Consider the following 10,365-nt stretch of genomic DNA (forward strand, 5'->3'; position numbering starts at 1 on the left):
CCATTTTTCTCTCACAATTAAAAACATATCATGCTCAGTGCCCCAACAAAATTAGGAAGCAGTTACTAAACCAAACTAGAAAGGGAGAAACTCGAAGAACACTTACTCAATCAATGGCAAATATAGGTACTAAGTCGGATGCACACTAGAAAATACTTCATGTCATTCATGCAGAAATACTTTGACTCTCTCCAATTATCTAGATTGGATGCAATGATCACCGCTAAAGTAGAATGTTTAAAGAAGAGAAGTTTTTTTAGAAGAGAGGGTTCTGAGAAAGGGGGGGTTCTAAAGAGCGAAATCTTGATAGTGGAGAAAATGAAAGGAAGTGGGGATATTTTATTTCAAACCCCTAAGACAAAGAAAAAGGTCTCTTGATCCGTGGCCATTGATCACTTAGGAGTACGATCCAACGGTCACAAAAAATGAGGTGACAACCTTAATGAATGATGGAAAGACGTCTTGGTTGCGAAAAAGACACCTAATTTATTGTTATCGATTGACGGCCTCTCCAGTGGTGTCAGTGCTTGAGGACCTTCGACAGTCATCTCATGAGGATGGACCCTTAAGAAGATGATTATGTAATTCAATCTAAGTCTCCACTATTCTGGAGAATGAGTGAAAACTTGGGGGTTAAATTTTTTCCATGCTTTCTTCATACGACAATGTGGCCTTAATAGATTGTGTCATTTAGCTCTCCTCGAACCTAGAGCATGATCTTTGGGTATCGTTCCCATCTTTAGCAACAAGAACCATCTCTTGAGAACCTTGATGAGAAGTTATCCTCTAGGTGTTTACATTGTTCGAATGAAGATCCACGGGTAATGATCGACCTATTGTGTTCCTCAAGACCCTTCTTCACGGAAGGAGAACATTGTTGCTAGGTGTTAGACAGAGAGGTATCCGAGACCATAGGCATGTGCTTGACACATCTAGTTGTGGCAGAGATTGTGGTGTCAAGTCTGTATAATGGGCAAAGGAGATGTCCCAAGACGTCGCCTGACGTGGAGATACATGGAGCTACCCACCTAACAAGTATCATAAGTGAATTTTTCCAATAAAGCAGTGGGCTTAATATCCTCGTATTGAGCTCATAGAACACAAACAGGGCCCACGTGCCTATTTTAAGGGAAGGAAATCATAACTTTTGGTAACTAATCCCATTATACGAATATTATTGTAATGAGCTCCTAATGAGCGTAACCCCCTCAGCAACCTATAAAGAGGGATAAGGCATCTCTTGTAAATGGATCCCAACTTTTAGTCAATGCAAATATGCGGCCTAAATTTTCAAAGAAATTGAGTTTTTCAAGTTCTTCATCCTCAATACAACTTACTGGTGGATTGGTGCTAATTAATATCCATTTTCTTTATGCTTCTTACTTTTATTTGTTACTAATTAACACAAAAATCAATCAACATGTATAAATAATTCAAAAAATAATCTATATATTTAATATTAAGAAACGTCTACTTTTATTACCTTCCAGTCAAAAAATATCTTTGCACATGCTTTTAGGCATCAATAACTCTATAATATAGAGTCAGATTTTGAGCTTTTGAACTTTAAATTTATATTAAAAACGGTGATTTGTGTTATTAGTGTCTTTTGAATAATTTTATCTATTAATTTTGTTTGTAAAATTTATTTTTAGTCTATGTTGATTGTTGCAGAAAAATTAATACAAAAATGACTAAAAACTACTAACTGTATTTTGATTTTCCAACAAGTATAACGGCTCATGCCTGATCCAGTTTTTGTTTGCCTTTGCATGCACTACAAAGCTCTCTTGAGCCAAGACCCTTCAAGAAAACTCAATCAAGTTAAACATATATTCAAATAATAATTTATATCAAAATTCATGCTTTATAAATCATAACCAGATTAACATTGATTTTCCACCAAGTATAATGGCTCATGCTGATTAAGATGCATACCTAACCCCTATAATGGCCATCCCATAACGACCTACATAACACATGCATATTCCCAACAATGGTACCCACCCCAGCCGATCAATCACAAAGAATAATAAATCATTACAAACAGTTATAGCAAGAGATGCCTATATAGAGCAAACATTTAACTTTAAATGAATTCAAGGCATGGTCGTAGTTGTGTGTGATACTAAGGGTCAATCCCCTACACATGGTGAATGTTCCATTAGTCCTATGCATATAGTGATACGACCCTGAGTGTGATCCCTATTCCAAGCCTTGCAAAAACCCTATTCACAACGTAAATGAAACACTCATTAAGGATCAAACTCAGATCCCTAGTTCCAATCTAAACTCTTAGTCCTTGGAACAACTAACTCCAGTAAACAGGGTTATAGGAACGTCCCACTTTCCTAGAAACCCCGCACCTTATACCCAAAATTCACAATACCACAAATTCGAGGCACCTGGTGCGGTTGCGCACACACAAACTTTAGGGTTTCTAGGGCACCGGCGCGGTCGCGCCCTACTTGAGCTCGATCACCCCAAGGACTACGAAACCGTAAATTGCATTATGAATTCTGCTTTTCTAAGGAACTAGTGGAGTTGCGACCCTAGTGCGGTCGAGCTAGGTCACCAAAAACCCCAAAAGGAACCAAGGATTGGTGTTCTTCCCCAATTTGAAAGTTACAACTTTCAAACCTATAACTTTGACTCCAAAGTGTTTCTTGCCTGTTCAAACCCATATTTTTTACTAGTATTAACCTAAAACAACTTACGAAAGTGTAACATCTTCCTAATCAAGGATTGTTACACTTTATAGTTTAAATAGTGCTTAACTCGCTAAACGAGTTCTTTGAGTTTAAATCGTGTAATTAAAACCAACCACAAGTTTAGGTAATAAAAAGTTCGGTCAAAAGTCAACAATTTCATTAAAAAGGTTTGACTACAATACATGGGATCCCATTGTAGTTTAAAATGGTTACGAAGACCCAAAAGTGAATACAAAAGTCAACCTAGGCGACAAAATCAGGGTCCAACCCTAGTTCCACTGATAGCCTTGACTGTTGTGGACAAGCAGGCCGCATATGTACACTCTGCCCATGAAACTCTCCAACTCATGGTTGGTCCAGCTTTTCCTTTCCTTTACCTGCACCATTTAGCACCCGTGAGCCAAGGCTCAGCAAGAAAACATAAACATGATTATAAGCAGTACATTATCATATCACAGATTCATAATTAAAATGCCTAGTAGTAATAACCTTACTCATGCATGCAATTAACCTAGATGAGTGGCTATATAGTCACACTAGGGTCTATTTCCCATATGTCGTTTAAAATTGTTACGAAGACCCAAAAGTGAATACAAAAGTCAACCTAGGCGACAAAATCAGGGTCCAACCCTATTTCCACTGATAGCCTTGACTGTTGTGGACGAGTAGGCCGCATATGTACACTCTGCCCATGAAACTCTCCAACTCATGGCTGGTCCAGCTTTTCCTTTCCTTTACCTGCACCATTTAGCACCCGTGAGCCAAGGCTCAGCAAGAAAACATAAACATGATTATAAGCAGTACATTATCATATCACAGATTCATAATTAAAATGCCTAGTAGTAATAACCCTACTCATTCATGCAATTAACCCAGATGAGTGGCTATATAGTCACACTAGGGTCTATTTCCCATCTGTCATACAAATGGCCTTACAACTGTCAAGGAGGGTCTGATGCTTAACATTGCAGATGACCCTTGGGGCGTTCAAGTGTATATCTCGCTTCTTGGTTGGCTTAACCCTATCGTCCAGCGTTTAGCACGTTACTGCCTCCTTCGACTCCTTAGTCGAGCCTTTAAATCCTCGACATATAAGCCGAGTCCATTAACCTTCGACTGATAAGTCGAGTCCTTTAAAGTTCGACTGATTGTTTTTTAACTCTTGACTGATAAGTCGAGTTCTTAACCTTCGACTGATAAGTCAGATCTGTGGTCTTTGACTAATAAGTCAAGTTCGTAACCTTCGAGTGATAAGTCGAGTCTTTTAACCATCGACTAATAAGTCAAATCTATGGTCTTCGACTGATAAGTTGAGTTCTTAACCTTCGACTGATAAGCCGAGTCTTTGTTCTTACACTAATAAGTCGAGTCCGTAACCTTCAATCGCTAAGTCGAGTCTTTTAACCTTCGACTAATAAGTCAAGTCTACGGTCTTAGACTGATAAGTCGAGTTCTTAACTTTCAACTGAAAAGTCGAGTCTTCGGTCTTCGAATAATAAGTTGAGTCCTTTAACCTTCGACTGACAAGCCGAGTCTGTAATCTTTGACTGATAAGTTGACTCCTTTAACCTTCGACTAATAAGTCGAGTCTGTAATCTTCGACTGATAAATTGAGTCTTTTAACATTCGATTGATAAGTCGATTCGGTAATCTTTGACTAATTAGTCGAGTCTTTTAACCTTCCACTGATAAGTCGAGTTTGTATTCTTCGACTGATTAGTCGGGTCTTTTAACCTTTGACTGATAAGTCGAGTATTTTAAACTGACTATACCCATGACTATTAAGCGAAGCCCCTCATCAGATAACATAGATAATTCTTCTACTTATAAGTTGAGCTTCCCCAATCAGATATGCAACTCAATAGTTATTACATAACATAGGTAAACACAACACATTCAATGTGTTTAAAAAAACATTCTCCACATAACATTAATTTTTTACTATAATCAGGCTGAGCCCTAAATGCAGACCGGGTGCAGTCTTCTTACCTCAAGTCTGAGTATAGCGTAATAATAAGAACGACCCTCGAGCACGATCCCGGTTCTGAGTCCCTAGAGATCACCTAGTCACAACCATAATATGGGTTCTTGTCAATAATGAGCAAATAAAGGCATCCGGACCGAATCCTAGCCTCCTGGTCATCGAATTCTACTAAACTGGGTAGTAGAATCCATCCCGAGCCCTTAGAGTTAAGTTCCTGCACTCAAAAACCCATCCAGGGCACAAAACCCCTTAAGCATCGTGGCCCCAAGCAACTGTGCCACAGCCCGCCCAAGTCAGAGGCCTCAGCCTCCTTTTTTACTGAACATGCACCATGGCACCGCGGTGTGCTTTCACGTCAAAACTCTTCCTTGGCCCCTGGGTTGAAGAGGGTCACAGTACCCCAAGATTAGGGTCGCAGCCAGACCATACGAACCTAGAATTCTCTTATTTTTCTTCAGGAAAACTCAATCAAAACCACCCCAAATCAATCCTACAACCTCAATTCGACCCCCATAACAGATTCAACATCTTTCCAGCAACAAAACCCAACTTTAAACTTCATGGAAAACTCATCAAAACCCAAAATCCAACACTTCAGCCACAAGCTCAAGAATGCCAAAAACTTTAACACAATTTAATTAAAATAGAGGTTAGAACTTTACCTCGGCTATGATTAAGGTCCCCCTAGTTGTAGCTAATCTAATTCTAGAGCTAAGCCTCCAATCTCCCAAGCTTCAACCAACAATTCCTTCGTTTTTATTCAATTAACTCCTTTAGAGAAAAGAAAGATAGGGAATGAGTTTCAGTTGGTGTTATTCTGAGTGTTTGAGTGTTTATTTTCTGAACGCTTATGTCACTTAAGTTAAATCCGAGGCTCGGGGTACCAAAAATGTCCCCAAGGGAAAAATGGTCACAGTCCTTGGTATTCCCTCCTAATCTCACTAACTCCAAATATATCAACTATTATTCATTCTCATTATCCAATAACTCTATAACGTGCTACATACCCAAAATACACCTTGACTCACCCCAAGTCTTGTATTTGGTCCTGTTGCGACTTTCCCGCTAACTTGCTCCCTAGGATCGTCTCAAGGTGAGTAACCCAAATAAATCCACATAATAATGTGGTCTCACACATATATCACATATATGCACATATACACAATTATACCCATAATAGACCAAATTACAAAAATTATCCTTCTAATAAGAAACGGCCCACATGCATATTTAATACCCCTACACATGCATTTCTAGTCAAATTATCATATAACTCACACAATTACACACAAATATAACTCATATAATCATACAATTTCATAAATTGCCATTCTGGCACCCTAATCAAGGCCTTAAGCCTTATAGGTAATATGGGACGTTACCACTATCCCATCTTGACAGAAATTTCGTCCTCAGAATTTCATCTGTACTGCTTGGGATACTAATCCCACATTTCTAATTCCAGTTCCCAGGTTGCTTCCTCGACCTTGTTGCTCATGTATAATACCTTAATTAGAGGTATAGTTTTGTTCCTCAGAACCTTATCCTTTCTGTCTCATATATGCACTGGTTGTTCCTCATAGGAAAGATCTGCTTGAAGTCCCATATCGTCATAACTCAACACATGAATCTCATCTATAACATGTTTCCTCAACATGGAAATATGTCATACATTATATGCAACCGATAGTGTCGAATGTAAGGCCAATCTATAGGCCACATGACCGATCCTTTCCAGGATTTCAAATGGTCCTACAATATCTAAATAATCCTCTCCAATTGACCATTAGTTTGAGGATGATAAGTTGTACTAAACTTCTTCTATGTACTCATCGCCTTCTATAACCTTCCCTAAAACTTGGAAGTAAAGATAGGGTCCATATCCGATAGGACAGACCTCAAAGTCCCATGAAGGCGTACTATCTCTCTCACATAGAGATATGCATACTGGTCAACTATATTGTTTGTCCTATTGATAAAGTAAGCTAACTTTGTATACTGGTCCATAATGACCCAAACTAAATCATGCTGGCCCACTATCCTGGGAAATCCCACCGCAAAATCCATCGTGATGTTCTCCTACTTTCATTCTGGAATAGTCAAAGGTCATAATAGCCTTAGCGGTTTCTAATACTCTCCCTTGACCTGCTAATAGGTCAGGAACTTTGCCACGTACTCACTTGCGTCCCTCTTCATCCCAGGCTACCAATATAAAATTTTCAGATGCTGATACACCTTTATGGTTTCTGGATTTAGAGAATAAGGGATATTATGAGATTCATTCAGAATCTCCCGTCTAATTCCAGCGTCCATCGGAATATAAATCTAATCCTTATAATTTAATAAACTCATGCCTTCTACTGTATAGTCCTTAGCTATTCAAGCTAGGACATCCCCTTTAATATTTCCCATCTGCAGGTCACTCAACCGTTTTTTCTTTGATTTTCTCTAAAAGAGTAAAATAAAGCATAATGTTGGCCAACTGGCCCACCAGTAACTCTATTCTATCTTTGGTCATATTCTTCAACTGACGTGATGCATAGGCAATCACTTTTTCAATTCTTGGAAGCTGTTCTCACACTTATCTAACCACGCAAACTTCTGATTTTTTTCCGTGTCAATTTTGTTAATGAGGTAAACATCCTTTAGAATCCTTCCACCAAACACATGAAATACCCTACCAATCCAAGGAAACTCTTGATCTCTGAGGCGTTTCTTGGCCTTGACCAATCTTTGACTGAGAGTATACCAAAATATCTTCGATAGAGACGATCACAAATCGACTTAAAAATTCCTTGAACACCCTGTTCATCAAATCCAAAAGTGTTGTTGGGGCATTAGTCAATCCAAATGGCATTAGTCATAATACCCGTATCTGATACCAAAATCAGTCTTTGGTATATCATTCTCCCTGATCCTCAGCTGGTCATAACCAGATCGAAGATCTATCTTGTAGAATATCGTCTTACTCTGTTGCTAAACCGTTAAATCCTTTAGCTCTGATGGAGCCTTTCAATACAGTGCCCTAAACACTGGTTCCTTCCCTGGTACCGTTTCAATAAAAAACTCCATCTTTCTATGTAGAGGTAACCTTAAAAAATCCTCAAGAAACAAATCTAGAAACTCACTGACAAATCATGTATGTCATGGTCCCACTGGCATGACCTGAGTGATATCCACCACACTAGCTAGGACTCCTATGCATCCTCTTTACAACAAGTCACTAGCTCTAAGTACATATATCATAAGTATATAGGATCCATGCCCAGCGCCAACAAATGCAAAGGGGTCCTCACTCTCAGACTAAAAGGTTGCCATCTTCTTCTTGCAACCTATCATTCCCCATACTTGGCTAACCAATCTATAAGCAAAAACAAAAGGCCCCCCAGGCTCCTGGGGCCACGCGGACCGCGGCGCGCCCTTGCAAACTCAGGAAACCCAGTCCCTTTCTGTGTTTTCTCCAAACTAACACCCCTAAAACTCAACCTAGACCTAACCTAAAACCAGATTTAAGCGTCCAAAATTTTCCCAAACACTATAAATCAACAAAACCAAACAAATAAATAGGGAAAAACTCCATCACAACCCAAAATCTAAACCCAAAGTTAGAACTTAAAAACAACCAAACATAGAATTCAGTCAAGAACAGAAAGATTCACTTACCTCTACTGTAGATTAAGCCCCTGAGTTAAACCTTCAGTGATCCTAGCTTCAATTCTCCAGCTCCCAAGCTCCAATTCTTAACCTTTTCCTCAGCAATTCTCCAAGAATTCTACTAGCCTCAATGCCCATCAAAGGAAGAAGTTCAAACCAACTAAGGAAATATATATATATAGACTATGCCTATTTCCTTGTGTCTACATGCTTCTAATGAGCCTATCCACACACCAAAAAGACCATATTGCCCCCCTAAGTATACCCTTAACCTTAAATGGCCTCAAGGGAAAAATCGTCATTTGCCACATTCCCCAGTAGTTCCTCGAGTAGTCCTAAAAATTTCCTATTAATCCCAACATGCCCATTTAATTACCAATCACTTACCCATTACTCAATAAACCTCAAATACACATTAACTTCCCAAAATACCCCTAGGCTCGCCCCGAGCCAGGTATTAATCCATGCGGAGACTATTCCGCCAATCTGCTCACTAAGATCGCCTCGAGCCATATATTGTAAATATATCCACATAATAATGTGGTCTTAATCATTACTCACATATATTAACATTTATACCCAAAATGGACCAATATTACAAATATGTCCCAAAAATCAAGAATGGGCCACATGCATATTTAATACTCATAAACATGCATATAATAATACTCACATTATCATATATATCATGCATGTCACATTTCCTTCCTTGACATTGGCACCAGCAACATTCAAAAGCTACTACCCATACTAGGGTAAGGTTAATCTGTAGGCCCCAGGCCTAGTCCTTGGTAAGATTTTAAAAAACTTATTAAATCGGGAGTCAAAACTCCTCTTTATTTCCCAAAATATCTTATCCTTTCTTGTCTACAGTATTCTAAGAAATACATAGTCTCCAGTCCTGGAACTTCATGTTCCCATATTTGAAATTTGTGAAATCTTATGTCCTTTCAGATAGGCAGACACTTCTGCCCTAACATTCCTAATAACTTCATTGGTTTCTCCAAACAAATACCGAACCACAATATTCTATGTCTTTCATTTCATTATTTGGAACAAGTACTTCTCGCTCTCTAACTTACTATATCTTATGCAGAGTCACCCTAGCTGTTGACTGGCATTCACCACTGTGACTATTCAATCAAGGGACCGTACTTATCATAATGTCGCAAACACTTGCACATTCGACGTATAATTCTTCAAAATCTGAGTCACTTCTTCATATTGCCAGTCTATCTGAAGGTAGCCAATAATTCTAGGTTTCAATCTCATGTTGTCCTAACGCCTTAATGTGTAACCCGTTCACACAAACTGAAGTGTTTTAACTCAATCTGTTGAGTCGCAACCTTTCATATCCAAAATTCTTTCTTGCCGTCTAATGTGGTCCACTCTTATGATCCACTACTAGACCTTTTTACCTTCCAACATACAGATTTTAGATCTTAACATCCATTTAAACTTCCTGGTTACAATATTCATAAGGAGGTAATACAATACTCATCTAGAATCTCCCCCACAACACCTAGTTCCATCAGATCACTCATCCGATCTTCATATCTTAATTCATTCATACTACAATAGTATGATCCTGAAACATTCCTACAAGAGCCTCTCTCTGAATTTCATTGTCAATAGACAAATATCTATCCACTATTGTAATGCCCCAAAATCCCTAATGAGGTTTAATGGTTGTATTAAAAGGCCGGGAGGGCCATAATTGATTTATTATGCCATTAAATGATTATATGCATGTTTATGTGAATTATATTATTATATGATGATAAATGCATGCATGTGGGTCTACATTTCATTATAAGAGAATTTTCATAATTTGGCCCATTGAGAGCATAAATGTATATTTGCATGCAAGTTGGTGATTATTGATGAGGCCATACCGGGGATTATAGGGTAATGGGATATGATTTATTAGCATTTGAAAATATTGGGAATAACGGGAATTGGAGGACATTAATTATAATTAACGAGATAGACGGGAAAGAATGATTTTGCCCTTGG

The sequence above is a fragment of the Humulus lupulus genome, chromosome 8 (genome assembly GCF_963169125.1).
Source record: "Humulus lupulus chromosome 8, drHumLupu1.1, whole genome shotgun sequence".
In the NCBI taxonomy this organism is placed as follows: Eukaryota; Viridiplantae; Streptophyta; class Magnoliopsida; order Rosales; family Cannabaceae; genus Humulus; species Humulus lupulus.